Source organism: Vidua macroura, chromosome 26, assembly GCF_024509145.1.
Source record: "Vidua macroura isolate BioBank_ID:100142 chromosome 26, ASM2450914v1, whole genome shotgun sequence".
Classification (NCBI taxonomy): domain Eukaryota; kingdom Metazoa; phylum Chordata; class Aves; order Passeriformes; family Viduidae; genus Vidua; species Vidua macroura.
In genome coordinates, this window is record NC_071596.1 from 2,151,485 (window position 1) to 2,165,786 (window position 14,302).

At 55.9% G+C, this 14,302-nt stretch overlaps 1 protein-coding gene across 3 annotated transcripts in view; it reads left to right on the forward strand.

Annotated features, from left to right (window-relative positions):
• The first annotated feature begins 431 nt into the window (after nt 1–431).
• Nucleotides 432–14,302, forward strand: part of CSNK1G2 (casein kinase 1 gamma 2) — a 41,743-nt gene continuing 27,872 nt past the window's right edge. For all 3 annotated transcript variants that reach the window (XM_053999720.1, XM_053999721.1, XM_053999719.1), the window contains exon 1: nt 432–527. The gene's annotated coding sequence lies outside the window, so the exon portion shown is untranslated. The remainder of the gene's footprint in view (nt 528–14,302) is intronic.

A 14,302-nucleotide genomic window follows, 5' to 3' on the forward strand; every position in this document is an offset into this window, starting at 1 on the left:
CGATAACCCACACCGGAGCCACATCCATCAGTGAGGTGGGACCCTACAGGGCACCCTACAGCGCGGTGCGCTCCCGGTGTGAGAGCCGCGGCCTGCAGCCCCGCAGGGCGCTGAGGCAGCGCGGGCCCTGTCGCGACAGCGGCGCCTGTCCCGACAGCGGCGCCAGGCAGCGCGGGGTTAACCGGAGCTGCCGTAAAGCGCGCGGCGCTGCCGCAAAGCCGCGCCGCCGCCTGCCGGCCGCTATTCCCGAACGCGCCCTACGCCAGCGCCGCTGCGCCGCCACCCTCGCGCCCGCTGCGCTTGCGCCGCGCTCCGCCCCGCGGCCCGTATTCACGAAGCGCGGTTGCGCCGCCGGCGCGCGGGTGCGCACGAGCGCGGCGCGGCTCGTACGCCGTTGGCGCAGCGCGGGCCGTACGCCGTTGGCGCAGCGGCGGAGGGGAGGCGAGCGGGGCCGGGCCGGGGGCGCCGCCATGGGGGAGCGGCCGCGGGGCAGCGGCGCCGCCGCCCGGCGCTGAGGGACCGCCGAGGTAACACCGGGGGAGCACCGGGGGACGGCGGGGGCCCTGCGGCCTCGGCTCCGCTCGGCAGGCACCGGGGAGGGGCGGCCGGGCCGGGCGGCGCCGCGGGCGGGGGCGGCGGGGCCGGGGCGGCGGCGGGGGGGGGTTGAGCGGCGGGAGGGGCCCGGAGAGGGGAAGGGGCTGTGGGGGTCGCGGGGGTGCCGGAAGAGGCCCCGGCTTGGCCTGGGGAGGTCGCCGGGTGGTGGGGCTGAGGGGGGGTCGGTCTGGGCCGGGGGAGGGTGGGGGGCTGTGGGGGGCAGGTTGGGATCGGGGGCTGGGGGAGGCTTTGGGGTCGCGTTGGGGTCAGGCTGGGCCGGGGTCTGAGGGCCCAGGGCCGCCTCGCCCCGTCCCCTCCCGGCCGTGCCTGTTTTGTGGCCCCGGGGAAGGGGTGCGAGCCCCGCGGTGCCCCCGAGGCCGGGTGGGCGGCGGGGATGGGGTCGGATGGTCCCCGCCGTGTCCCCTCGGCCTCACCCTGCCCCGGCCTGCCCCAGCCTCGCAGGATGTTGGCTCCTTTGTATGTGGCTTTCCTCTCTCCAGAGGGGTTGGGAAGTGTTTATTTGGGGAAAGGACCGCGCTGAACCTGGTATTTAAAACGGCTTTTTTTCCTTCAGCGAAGCGGGTGAGGATGAATGTGAGAAAGGGAAAAGTGCCCTCCCCCTCCTGCCCCCAGCAGACAGGAGCCGACTTGAGCTGTTCTGAGGTTTGCAAATGAGGAGCAGCCCTGCCGGGGAGGCCCGTGCCTCCTGTCGCTGGCTGGCAGGAGGGAGCTGGGTCTGCCTCTCGGGGAGCAAACAACGGGAAGTTGTGGGGATGGTCAGGAAGGTGTCTTTTCTTTTGTGCACTGGGCAACATGAAGATTTGCCGTCTTTGGTATATTTAAAAGTTAAAAAGCAAAGTTTCACAAACCCCTTTTGAGTTGCCATTATATCAGTCCGTTCCAAACAGTTCGAGTTAGCCTGGACCCGGGTTGAAAGGTGTGTAAAACCTTTGGAAGTTGCCTCCTTAACTAATCTATTTGTTTTCCTTCCAAACAACAAGTGGTTGGAGGTGTGGAAGTGCATTCTGAGGAGTGTGTGAGTTCACCTGCCAGCCAGGCTGCCCTGTCAGGCTGCCACACACAGTGTGCCCCCATCTCCCCAGGCCAGCACACAGGTTTAAAAATTGGGCCTTATGTAACAGATTGGAGCAAACGTTTGGTGTTTGCCAGTGGTCTGACAAAGAATTGCTGCAAATTAGGGCAGGAGGCCTCCATGGGGAGCCTTTGCCGTGGCAGGATAGGCTTGGCTGCTGTGAGGAACTTGCCAAAGATTTGTTGGTTTTGTTTTAATTTGGTATGTTGCAGATAGGGACGTTGTTTGGTCAGTGTTTTATCGCTCCTGAGCAGCTTTGGGGTGCTGGGAGGATTGTGGTGCTGACTGGTCCAACACCAGCATGCTCAGGTCTGGGAACATGAGATCTGGGGGTGGCTCAGATCCCTCAGCCTGGAGAGGTTGCCCTCTTGTGCCTTAGGGTTTGATCTCCTCCTTATTAGCTGACAGCTCTGTAAGGCCTTATAAATCACTTAAAAATCACTTGTGTCGCTCCTTTGCCAAAGCAGCAGCTGCTCTGCTTTGCCCCTGCATCCACAGGGTGCAGCTGGTGGTGCTTTGCAGGGCAGACCTGGTGTCCAGCAGCTTCCCTGGGCACGCTGGATGGAGCTGTGTGCTCTGCCCTTGCAGCGTGGTGTGTGTGGTGCTCTGGGTGCAGCTCCTGAGCGCGGGGAGCGGGCCCTGGCAGCTCAGCAGGTTCCTGGGTGCCGCTCTCCCGAGCAGCTTCACAGTGCCCCTCGTTTTGTATTCTGTGTCAGAGCTCCTGTGCAGCCCGGCTGTTGTCAAAACTGTTAATACGGGAGTGACTCAGCGGATCAATGGGAATGACACGAGGGTTGTGCTGGTGGACAATCAGTGTTTCCTCCCCCCTCCAGCCCCACTGGGCTGGAAGACACAACGTCTGAGAGCAGCTGCCAATAAACATCTCTGCTGGACTTGGGCCTGGCTGTGCTCTGGAGCTGTCTCCCCCTGCCCACCCCCCTCCCCGTTGTTTTCCTAGCTAGGAGGAGCTGAAATGAGCTCTGCTGGAGGAGCACTCATGTGCTTGGCTGGTTCCCCCCAGGTTGATCTGGGGCACTGCTGCAAGGCCCAGGCCCTGTGCAAGCCAGGGTGGGTAGGAAGCTGTTTATCCCTGCCTTCTGACAGGAACTGCAGCTCCACAGGCACTAAAGGCTTGGTGGGAGGGGTGAGGGAAGCCTCGGGTGAGCAGCAACCCCTGATGTGCTGTTGTGGGGTGTGCAGGAGAGCTGCAGCCCCGGGGGTTGGGGAGGAGACCCTCCCCTGGTTCTGCAGGGCTGGCACTGTGGGGTTTGGTACCAGAGGGCAGTGGCCTGGTTTGCCCTGTGCTGCTCCTGGGACTTCCTGCTGCAGTTGGAGGAGTCAAACCCTCTTCCCTTGCAGTGCTGCTGAGCAGGGACAGACTTGGGTGCCAGCACGGGAGCTTCCTTTGTGGGCTTGCCACGGCTAAAAAGCTGAGAGCCTGTGGGAACAGCTCTGCCCACAGCCCTGTCATTGGGCTCTGACTGGGCAGACGTGGCTCCTTGTGGGTGCAATGAGAAGCTGTGAACCTGAGCCTCCTTCCTTGGCCAGACATGGTGTGACCTGGAGTCTGCTTCGGTCCAGATCTACCTGTGAGCTGGGAGGGCAGAGAGGGAGAGCAGGTCCCCGCAGCTCTGGGATTCTGCTGGAGAACAAGTCATCTTCCTGTTAGAAAAGCTGTGTGAATAGTTTTGGGGTTTCGTGAGAAGCTGTTTCTACTTCCTGCTGGCAGTTGCTGTCTCTGGTAGATTCGTTGCTGTAGAGGAGCAACAGCTTTGGTTGTGAGGGAGGTAAAAAAGTGATTTTTTACTGGGGCAGCTGAGTGTGGAGCATCAGGGTCCTCTGTCAGGCTCTCTGATTCACGCCAGCTGCCTTCCTCCTCCTGAAGAATTCTAAATTCCTGCCCAGGCTGTAGCCCTGCAGCCCTTCCTGTGGGCAGCCCCTCCCTTGCATGTTACATTGATGCATTATTTCTAATAACTGGCTTTGAAAAAGCAGCCTGTGCGTCAGGAACTGGAGTGACAGGACAAGGAGGAATGGCTTCCCCTGGCAGAGGGCAGAGTTAGATGGATATTGGGAAGAAATTCCTGGTTGTGGCAGTGATTAGGCCCTGGCACAGGTTACCCAGAGCAGCTGTGGCTGCCCTGTCCCTGAAAGTTCCAAGGCCAGGTTGGATCAAAGGATCACCCTGGACTAGTTCAAAGCATCCCTGCTCATGGCAGGGGGTGGAACTGGATGAGCTCTAGGCTCCCTTCCAACCCAAACCATTCTGTGATTCCATTCTGAAGTATTTCAGCACACCCCTGCCTTGTCTGTCCTACCCTGTGAGGTTCCTGGGTGACACCTGTGGTGCTGAGAGCTGTGACCCCCGCTCACAGGCCCCCCAACCCGGTGGGGGCAGGAGGGAGGGTGGTGCAGTGGCTGTAAAACCACAGGGCGTCCCTCTGCCTTCCGCTCGCTGCGTTCAGAGCGTGGCAGCAGCAGATCAGCACCCACCATGAGCCCTGTGTGGTGTAGGAAATGGCTCTTCAGGTAAGCTGAAACTTCTAGCTAAGGCTTTGCAGGGTGTTTCAAAATGCTACGTGGAGCAAGAAGTCTCTGGTTTCATCCACCGCCCACAGTAAGGAGAGTTTGCTTCTGCAGTAGAGGAATTAAATTAGTTCTATAAGGACTTTAAATTGGCTTCTTTGGCTCCAGCGAGATGGTGGATAGAAGTTCAGTGTGTCTCCAGGAAGATCTCCCAGTGCTATGGAGTCTGTGTTCTGCTGGGAGGTTGGTGGCAGTGGCCTTTCCAAGCACTGCCCTGCTGTCACCTGCCTTCCCACTGCATCAAACCCCTGGCACTTGAAACATTGCAGCAGAATCATCCTCACTTGTAGGAAACACGGGTCTCGAGGCCTTGTGGTGACAATGAAACCAGGTGCTCTCACACTCCTGTCTGTGAAAAGCTTGCACTGAGATGGTGACAAGGGGGAAGCCCAAAGTCCTGCCCAGCGAGGTCCAGCTGACCCCAGGCTGGGGAAGGGTCCCTGTGCCACAGGCAGCAGAAACATCCACTGGTGCCTGGGGACCATGCTCTGAACGAGAGCTGGGCAGTGTTGTGTGTTTAGTGTCTGCAGGGCAGGGGTGGCAATAAGTTGGATGTGAGAGCAGGATTTGGGATGAGCCAGGACACTGTTGCCTTGGAAATAAGGTGCTCGTTGGCCTCTCAGGGTGCTGGAGACAACTGTCGCCTGGAGGAAAGGAGCATTAATTTTTGAGTCATTCATTTTTACATGTCCACCAAGCAAAGAATGTCCTGTAGCCCTTTGTTACTTAATGTTATGTAATGCTTTTTAATGAGGCAGGCCTGGCCTTTGCTTTCCCAGTGTGATTGAGACGGTTGGCAGGTGATGCACGGGCTTTGTCACCCTGAGAGGGATGTTCTTAAGTTAATAAACAGGGGTTAAGGTTGAGCTTGAACTTAGATTTTGTGCAGCTTTCCTTTGGAAGAGCTTTGCAGCCCTTCAGCTGAGCAGTTTGTGCAGCAGGAGTGGTGCTGGGAGGGGTGTGGGGGTTCCCTGGGAGCACAGCCAAGTCTCTGGGGGTTTATTTGCCTTCCCAGGCTGGGGGCTGCAGAGTCTTGCTAAGAGGGGCTGCTTGGGTGTGGGTGGCTGAACGATGGGCTCAAAAAGGTCAGTGGAAATCTTATTTAAAACCAAACAGAGCTGTGTTTGTGCTACAAAAGCTCCATTCTTGCAGATTCTGTCCTTGCCCAATGTTTTCAGGTAAAAAAATCTTGCTGCTTTTGAGGTAGCACCGAGGTACAAACAATAAAGCAAAAAACCCTTTCTCTTATCCTTTTTTTTAGCAGGGACTGTTGGCAGTGATGAAGTTTATGCTCTGCTTGGTTTCCCTGGTTTGATGTGGGGAGAGGATGGTGCTTTCCAGCAACTTCTGTGCCGTGTGTGTGGGCGAGGGGCAAGCTGAGGCTTTTCTGGAATCCCCTCGCCCCCAGCCCTGCCGATTCCTCTCATCCCAAAGGCAATGCCACTTTCAGTCAAAGTCTGGCTTTGGTGTTGCCAGGTACAAGGAATATTAAGGAAGGATTCAGGTGCTGGGAGCTGAGGTGGGGTCCCTGTGCTGGAAGGGGCTGCTCGGAGCCAGGAGCTGAAGAGCTGCAGTCGGCTCTGGCAGTGCAGGGTCATTGTACTGTGGGATGAGGAGGTGTTGGTGCTGACAGGTACAGGCTGGTCTCTGCCTTGAGCCTTGGGAATTCCTGCTCAAACTTGCTGGAGCTCGTACCTCCATGGGCTTTGGTGGCTGGGGAGGGAGTAGGAAGTGCTCGGAGCTTTAACATTTCCTCCAGGGTGACTCGCAGCTGGTTTTAAACCCACACTTTTCAGAGAGGTGTCTGCCTCATCAGGAGATCTCACTGAGAGGTTGCCAGAGCCCCCAGCAGATTCCCCAGCTTGAAGGGCCATCATAAGTGTCTTGAGAAGGAATTAGAGAGGAATTCCAGCATAGCAGACCGTCAGAACTCTCCATCTGCCACAACCACGGGGGATGTTGCCAGGGAACAGCTCTCCACTGCTCAGTCCTTCTCCTGCCTCCCAGGTGTGCTCAGAGTGGGCAGAGCTGAACAAGGTGCTCCTGGGCTTACAGGGTCCACAGGAAAGCAAAAGGGAAGCTCATTTAACACACCCCATGCTGAATTGAGCAGGATAGAACAAACCCTGCGAGTGTGAGTTGGTGTGTACCGCATCTGTGCCATGTAACCTTTCTCAGGGTAACTGTTGAGGTGCTTTCTGGAGAAGCAGTGGGCAGACCCCTGGTGTTGGAGCAGACTCTGGTTTGGGGTTGTTTTGGCAGGGGCTCTTTGGGATCTGCCTGCAGTGGGGGTGATGGAACAGCCCCTCTGCTTGGGCTTGGATCATCAGCAGCATTTGGACATCACAGAGCTGCTCTGGGGTGCAACAAACCTGGTTCTGCAGGGCTCTGACTGCAGAGTCACGACAGCACCTCTGCTCTCCTGATTCATGTGGAAAGTGCCCATGACATCCCAGGAGCTGAGTGCTGCCAGGCTTCTGACGTACTGACCTCAGTGTAGGTTTCTTTTTCCTCCTCACCCTTCCCTCTCCCTTTTACTGTGCTGCCATCTCTGACTGCTCTCCTGCCTTACTGGGATGTTTTCTTACAGGAGCCAGCACGTCTGTCGGGGGCTGGGCTGCTTGCAGAGCAGGAACAGCCTGGAGCATCCTCTGCACTGAGGAGCTGGGCACAGCTGGATGGAGAGGTGGGCACCTTTGGGAATGCTGGTGGTGCAGCCAGAGGCAGGGAGTACAAGGTGTGCTGGATGCTGCCCTGGATGGCACCCATGGTTCCCAGCAGGTCTCCTCCAGTGTCTCTCTGAGGATATATAATCACAGACTCGGAAATGAGACTCAGACTGGTCCTGTGCCCGGTGCAGAGGATGCACTGCAGCAGCCTTGGCTGGGTGACAGCAGACACCCGAGGTGTGAGAAAGCACGAGCAGGGACAGTTCCCACTGCTGGTTGTGGTCCTGGCAGGGGACTTGCAGAGCCTGAAATCTGACTTCTCCCAGGAGAAGAGTGTAACGCTCAGTGCTTTCCTCCTATTTTTGTTCAGAGCCAGAAATCAAAGTCCAGAGCGGTGCTTCTCCAGCCAGAATCATTGAAAGGCACTTGTTGTTGTTTTAGGGCCAATATTTAACTTGTGCCTTCCATGAGGAATGCCTGTTAGACTCCAAATATTTGCCTTAAGGAAGAAGTTTGAGGGAAGAATGTCCAGTGCTGGGGGGGAAGCAGGAGGGATTCAGGAAATGAGTTTAAGTCTGTGCATGTCCAGGTGTGTGTGGCACAGCCTGTGTTCCCTCTGGCACAGCCCTGGCAGGTAGGAGGCAGCTCTGGCTGAGCCGCAGTGTGGAATGGCTGGGAGGAAATGTTTGTGTGCTCCAGCGCTGGAGCACAGGGCGTGTCTGCTCCCTCAGCCCCAGTCCTGCGCTGCCAAGGGGATTTAAAGGCATAGGCTGGGAGCTGCTCTCCAGCTGGGGCTGGTGTGGGCAGCCAGGCTGAACTTCCTGATAAAAGCAGCTTATCAGAAAAGAAATGCCCTGCTGCTTTTGCTTTCTCTGTGGTCTGTGGTGGCAAGGGTTCATCAGCGGTGAAATCCTCTGCAGTGGATCCTGCTAATGGCAGGATTTCCCATTCCCTGGGCTGGCTTGATGAGGTGCTCATGGCTTCTCCTCACCTTTCAGTGTGATCCTTCACCTTTCTGTGTGATCCTTCTCACAGGGTGCCCCAAACAACCAGGTAAAGCTGGTTCAGTGCTGAGCTTGTGCCACGTTTCTGGGAGAGCAGCTGAACGGGGCTGTGTGCTGGTGGATGTCAGAATTCAGGTCAGGGTTTGGTGGCATCTCAGGCTGCATGGGTTGGTTGTGATGTGTGAGGACACAGTGATTGAGAGCAGCCTGATCCTCTTCCCAGCCCCTCTCTGCACACGGCAGGTGAGGAATTCTGGGTCTGCCTGGGAAGTCTGGGCTTCCTTAGCTCCACTGTAACCCTCTGCCCTGACTTGTTGTGCTTTGTGCTGTTGATTGGATGGTTTTGGCTGGGTTTGACTGTTTTACGCCTCGATACAGAGAAAACATGTTTCCTCTTGAAGCAAAACCAAAGGCATGTGAGGCTGTTTGCAAGGGGAAGGCTTTGCCTGGGCTCTGTGGCCAGAGCTCAGCACAGCTCTGAAAGGTTGGGAACTTCTTTGTGCCAGTGTGGCAAAGGGCTTGCAAGCAGTCTTTGGGCCCAGCCTGAAGCTGTGCTAAGGAGAGCCAAGCCCAGCCGGAGCATGGCTCTGGCTCTTAGTCACAGCTTTGGTGCTGGGGAAGCGAAGAGGAGTGAGAGCCCCATCCAGCTTGGAGGATAGTGGGATGCTGGGCAGCTGTGGGAAGTCTTGGTCTCTTTCCATAATGAGAGTTGATGGGTTTAGGCCCACAAATTGGCTGCCTAAGGAATGAAGGAGCCAGGGGAGCTGTATCCTGTCTGCAGGGGTTGAAAGAGGTGATGTAGACTAGAAACATGAGTTTAACTCAAAAAAAAAAATCAGAATTTGGGGTTTTGGATGGAAGTGTGTACTAGAGAAGGGTGAACGTGTGTTGGCTGGGATTTCTGGGACAAACCAGAGAAGTGAGAGCCCAGAAATGAGGGAGAAAGGACAGTCTGTTCATGCAAATAATGTTCCAGGTATTAATAGCAGCAAGATGAAATGGGTCCTCCTGGGGGTGTATCCTACATGTTCCTTCATTGGAATGATCCCTCTGATTTTATAAATTAAGCCCTTTGTGTAGGGTTGAAAGAAGCAGGTAAGGGGAAGGGAGGAACCAGCAAGGTTGCACTGGATGTAACTGTTTGAGAGAGCCTTTGGGACAAACCTCTTGAAAGATTCCTTTCCCAGTGCACAGCACCACGTCTTCAGCTGTAGTCAGTCCTGTGCTCTTCCTGTTTCAGTCCTGGCCTTCTCATCCCCTGCAAAATACACAGGTGGGGGATGAGGGAAGAGGAGAAAAAAACCTTTGGAATGTGCCTTCCTGATGTGGAAGTTGGTGGATCAAACCAAATACTTAATCCACAAAGCTGTCCCAATGCTTAATAAAGGGTTGTGAGGCTGATCCTCTGTGTGAGGGATGGAGGAGTGCAAAGATCCTGCACAGCTTGTGGTGTGACCAGCAATGAGATGTAGGTCTTTGGTCCCTCTGTTTTGGAACTTATCCCTCCCTGCAAGCCAGCAGACTGGGGTGCTTGCTGGGCCTTAGGAATTTGTCCCAGTTAGTCTCCAGTTAGTTGGGAATCTCTGTTCTCTATCCTCTTTTTTCTCTGAGGTCACAGATGCTTCCATGCCCATCTGTGAAATAAGCAGGTCGCTGCCATACCTTTGAGAGGTTGCAAGGAGAGCTGTAATGGACTGAGCTGCTGGTGGTCCTGTAGTAGAGGGGGTGGGAGGATGAACGCCTCGTGGATCACTTGCTGCTTCCCTGAAGATGCTGCTGGCTCTTGCAGGGAAGCTGATGGATGTTGTCATGCCACAGAGCATCCCTCTGCCCCAGTTATTCCGCAGGAAAGATTAATTGCATGGTGCTGCTCTTTCCTCCTCGTGGTCTGGGCTGTGGGTCCTGCCTGTGGCCCTGGGATGCTGTCCCTGCTGGGTGACTGTCCCTGCTGGGGAGGAGAGCTGGGAGCCAGGGCAGCAGCAAGTCAGCTCCTGCTCCTCTGCAGCAGGGAAGTGGTTTTGGTGTCTCAGCACACAGAATTTAACAGTTCTTTGGGGAGAGGTTTCCCATTTAGCCCCACTGGATGCTTACCCTTCCCTCCCCCTCTTGTCCCCCCCAGCTCTGTATGGTTTGGCAGTGATTTGAGGGGAAATGTGTAGGGCTTGGAGCAGTCTTGGGAGGAAAGCAGAGGGAAAAATGTGGGACAGCTCAGCTTGGCAGAGTTGCAGCTCTGCCACCCAGAAATGGAAACAGCCCTTGTCACCAGTGGGAATGACATCCCTTCCGCCCACCCTGCTCTGGGACTCTCCAGGACAAGGGACCTGCTCTGGAGCAAAGGGACTGGGCTGAGACAGAGCTGAGCAGATGCTCCCCCTTTCTGTGTGACCTTAGGAGAGGTGGGGAAGTTGTGATTAACTGTAGTTTGGTGATTGAAGGGATAACTGGATCCAGGTACCCCTTTTTTTCTCCCTGCCTTGCCTTGCAAAAGGCCACCCCAGATCTGCCAGTGCAGCTGCTTCCTAACCTGGTTCTGTCAAGAGGATATGGGTTAAGGGAAAAAAAAATCCTACAATTAAAAGTGTTTCTGCCAACCCAGATCCTGCTGACAGAAAAAGGGTTGGGAGTGCTACACATGACAGGAGGCCAAGCAGATCTGTGCAGAGTGACAGTCCCCAGATGGCTGAGGAGCAGGGAACCCTGCTGGCACACACAGCTCAGGCCTTTGGCAGCCAGGCTGGAATTGTTCCGCATCTCCTGAGTTGGACTCTTTGTGGGTCTGTTTCCCCCTTGAAACTGTAGCTGGTGTGTGCATGGCTCATTAAAAACAGCTTCCAGAGTACTCAGCTCGCCCCTTGCCCCCATTCCTTGTGGGATGAGTAGCTATCCCACATCTTGGAGGTGGGAGATGAAACTGTGGTTTTCATTCCTCCAGTGCTGCGTGTTGTCTCTACCTCTTCCTCCCCTGGTCCCAGGCAGGGCTGGGAAGGAGCCCTGTTGCTTGAGGTACTGGGCAAATCTGTGTCACAGCTCTTGCCCATGGGAAGTGATCACAGAATCCCAGAATCCTTTAGGCTGGAAAAGACCCCCAAGATCGAGTCCAGCCTGTGATCGATCCCCACATTGTCACTCAGCCCAGAGCACTGAGTGCCATGTCCAGTCTTTCCTCAAACACCTTCAGGGGTGGTGACTTCACCATCTCCCTGACAGCCCCTTGCAATGTTTAACAACCCTTTTTAAGAAGAAATTCCTCCTGATATCCAGCCTGTGTTGATGAAGGTGACAGGTTCTCTGGTTTCTCAAAGCCACCCAGGTGAGCTTTGGCTCTCCTGTCAGGAGTTGGTTGCTTTGCCACACAGAATTCCCAGCCCCTCACTGGGGCTGCTTGGAGCTGCTAGACTGATGGGTGGCACCTTCTTCTGGCTGAGCTTTTGGATGCTCCCAGTGCCTCCCTGGCTCTGCACTTGGTTCTGGAGGGCACAGAACAGCTCACCCTCCCAAGCTGTTGCATTGGGCGTCCCTCCTTTCCCAGACCTCTATGGTGACAGCCCTGGGGTGGCAGAGCTGGGTGGTGTCCGCCTATCCCCTGGCAGGAGGGCAGCCACTCTTAAGAGTTTGCCTGGAGTGGCACAGGTCAGGAGGAGGAGGAGGAGGGAATTGCTGGCTGCAGGCATCTGCTCCATCCACCTCCTGGAAATGTGAACCAGGAAACAAATCTGAAACCAATCTGGCAATCTCCAGGTCAGGCCTCTGACCCACTCCTGGGGACGTGCCGGGTCACTGCCCTGTGCCAGGTCACTGCTGTGTGCCAGGTTACTGCCCTGCCTGGAGAAGACACCTGTGGTCAGGACCACCATCCCTGCTGGTGGCCTTAGAGGGCACAGCAGCCTTTGGGGACTGGGCTTTTCTGCCTCTTCTGCCACTGCTTTCTGTGTGACATGTGACAGTGTTGTGCCTCAGTTCCCTCTTCTGTAATGACACTTCTTGGTGACCTACTCTGAGCCAGCTGCTACAAGGAGCAGTGTAAGAGCTGGGGGAGCTTTGGTCTGGAAAGCCCCTGGAGCCTGTGACGAGGGACATTGGGAAGATAAGATGGCTAACTCTGCTGCTTGGATTGTTTCCCAGCCTGCTGGGAGAGAAGGAGGTGTGTGTCCAACCCCAGGAGCCATATGGTGTGGATGCCAACACAGGAGAGCAAATGGGGTCTCTTCTGGGGTGTCCCACCTTGTGTGTCATGTAAAGAATTTAGTGGCAGCATCCACACCTGTCATCTGCTCTCCCTGGTGGCCTGGACTCTCCAGGAACAGAGGGGGTTTTCTCATGCATGGCTGCTTGGAAAGCTGTGGTTCAGATACGACAAGGCAGTCTGCTGTGGCCATGCAGCAGCTGGGCAGTGGGGATGTCCTGCCCTCCAGAGATGGTGGTTTCCAGAAGAGTGAACGTCACCTGTGTCCCTGGCACAGGAATTGTGAGGCTGGTGCAATGTGCTGATGGTATCCCTCAGATTCCTTGTGTGGCCTCGTGTGTGTTGGGATTCCCTTCCTCCCTGTGCCTTGCACACGAGGATGCTGTGCAGACAGAGTGGAGGGAGTGGTTTTGCTCATTCTGTGCTCATTAGAGGCTGCAGGGAAGGGAAATGGAACCACTTCTAGCTCTGCTAAATTTTGATCTCCCACTCCCTGGAAGTTGGGAGCAAGCTGGGATACCCTGAGCTGCTCAGTGGTGTTCAGCCATTTGTGCTGTGGGGTGGCCTGTGGTGTGAGTCAGGGCAGCAGTCTCTTCCCTTCTCCTGCTCCTGAGGTTATTTAGGAGCTGGTCCAAAGGCTGTGGGGGGCAACAAGTCCTGAGTGTGTCACTGTGGTCTCCCACTCCGTGGGGAGGAGAGTGCTGGGCTTGCCTGTGCTGGTTTTCAGTTGAGTTCCTCTGTGGGGAAGAAGTCTCTTCCAGGTGGATGAAAGGTTTTCAGACCCAGCTTAGGCTTGGAGAAGGAAGGGAAGGGAGACACATGCATCCAGAAATTTGCTTTTGTTATGAGAGAGGTGTTGGGAAACGTCTCTTATCCTTTGGAGAGCAAATGTTGATCCTGTCTCCCTGCCTTCCACTGATCCTTGGCAATGCCGGAAGGAGCACATATGGATTTGAGGCTGTGGGATCTCTGAGGACATCCTCGAATGGGTCGTGTTCTTCCTCTGCTCTTGCACGTCTCCCACCAGTTGACAGCACTCCCTGTGACAGTGCTTGGGTGGCCCCATCATCCCGTGTCCCCCCTGCTGCTGCTCCTGGCCCGTGGGATGCCGGCGTGTTTCCCGCTCTGGAAGCAGAGCTGTCCCACGAGGAGCTCTCCCACGGCGTGTGGGGGACATCCCACCCCACCATGTGCTCAGACCCTCTGACTCACGCATGCCAGAACGGCTCTGGAGGCTCCTCTGGAGGCTCATCCTGCTGTGACAAGGTTGGATCATCCCATGGGCAGTGTCCCCCTCCAGAGATGCCACGACACCAGCGGGGTGGCTCCCAGAGGAGAGGGGGCTGGGTGGGAGGCAGGGCTGGCTGGGGAGAGCAGTGCTTCTCCAGAGAGCCCATGGGACAGAGGGCCATACTTCAGGGTGTTGGGGGCTGCAGGGAGTCCCCTTCCTCGCTGTCTGAGAGCTGCTCTCAGTTTTCCCATGCATGGGAATTGATAAAGGAGCTGATAAAGCTGTGTCAGCAGGGAGCTGTTGTGTCATGCACTGGCTGCACTGATGGCTGAGGGTCCAGGGCTGCCTGCCACAGGTGGGGACTCACTCTGTAGCTTGTGGCAAGGGTTACAATGGCACTGCAGCCCCTCCTGGGGCATTCTCTCCTGTGTGAATGGCTGCTGTCCTGCCTCAGTTTGTGTCCTCAGGGGCCGGTGGTTGCATAAAGGAGGAAGCTTTTGCTGTAGGGCCTTCTCAGTGGGTTGTAGTGGAGAGTGTGGACCCTGCTGCATTCAGAGCACTGGAGAGAAGCAATGGCACCATACACAGCAGTGTGTGTGTGATGAGACTTTGTGATGGACTGGCCTTGTGGTGTTGTTTGGGCTGTCCCAGGGCAGGGAGAGCAGGACACCTTCCTATCCCCCTGCTTTGGTGGGAAGAACTGATTTCATGGACTGGGATTTGGAGATCTCTGCTTGTTCGCTGTTTCAACCATCTGACTTGGCACTAATGTTTAAATTTTTGGGTTTTCAATTTTTAATGTTTAAATATTTGGCACTAATGTTTAAATACATGTGTGTGCTCTCATGTATTACTGAAAATTCAACAGAGGGAGGGAAGACCCTGAAGTTTAGCAACAAGCTGTACAGAGTGGCCTGGATACCAGGCTGGGAAATAAGCCAG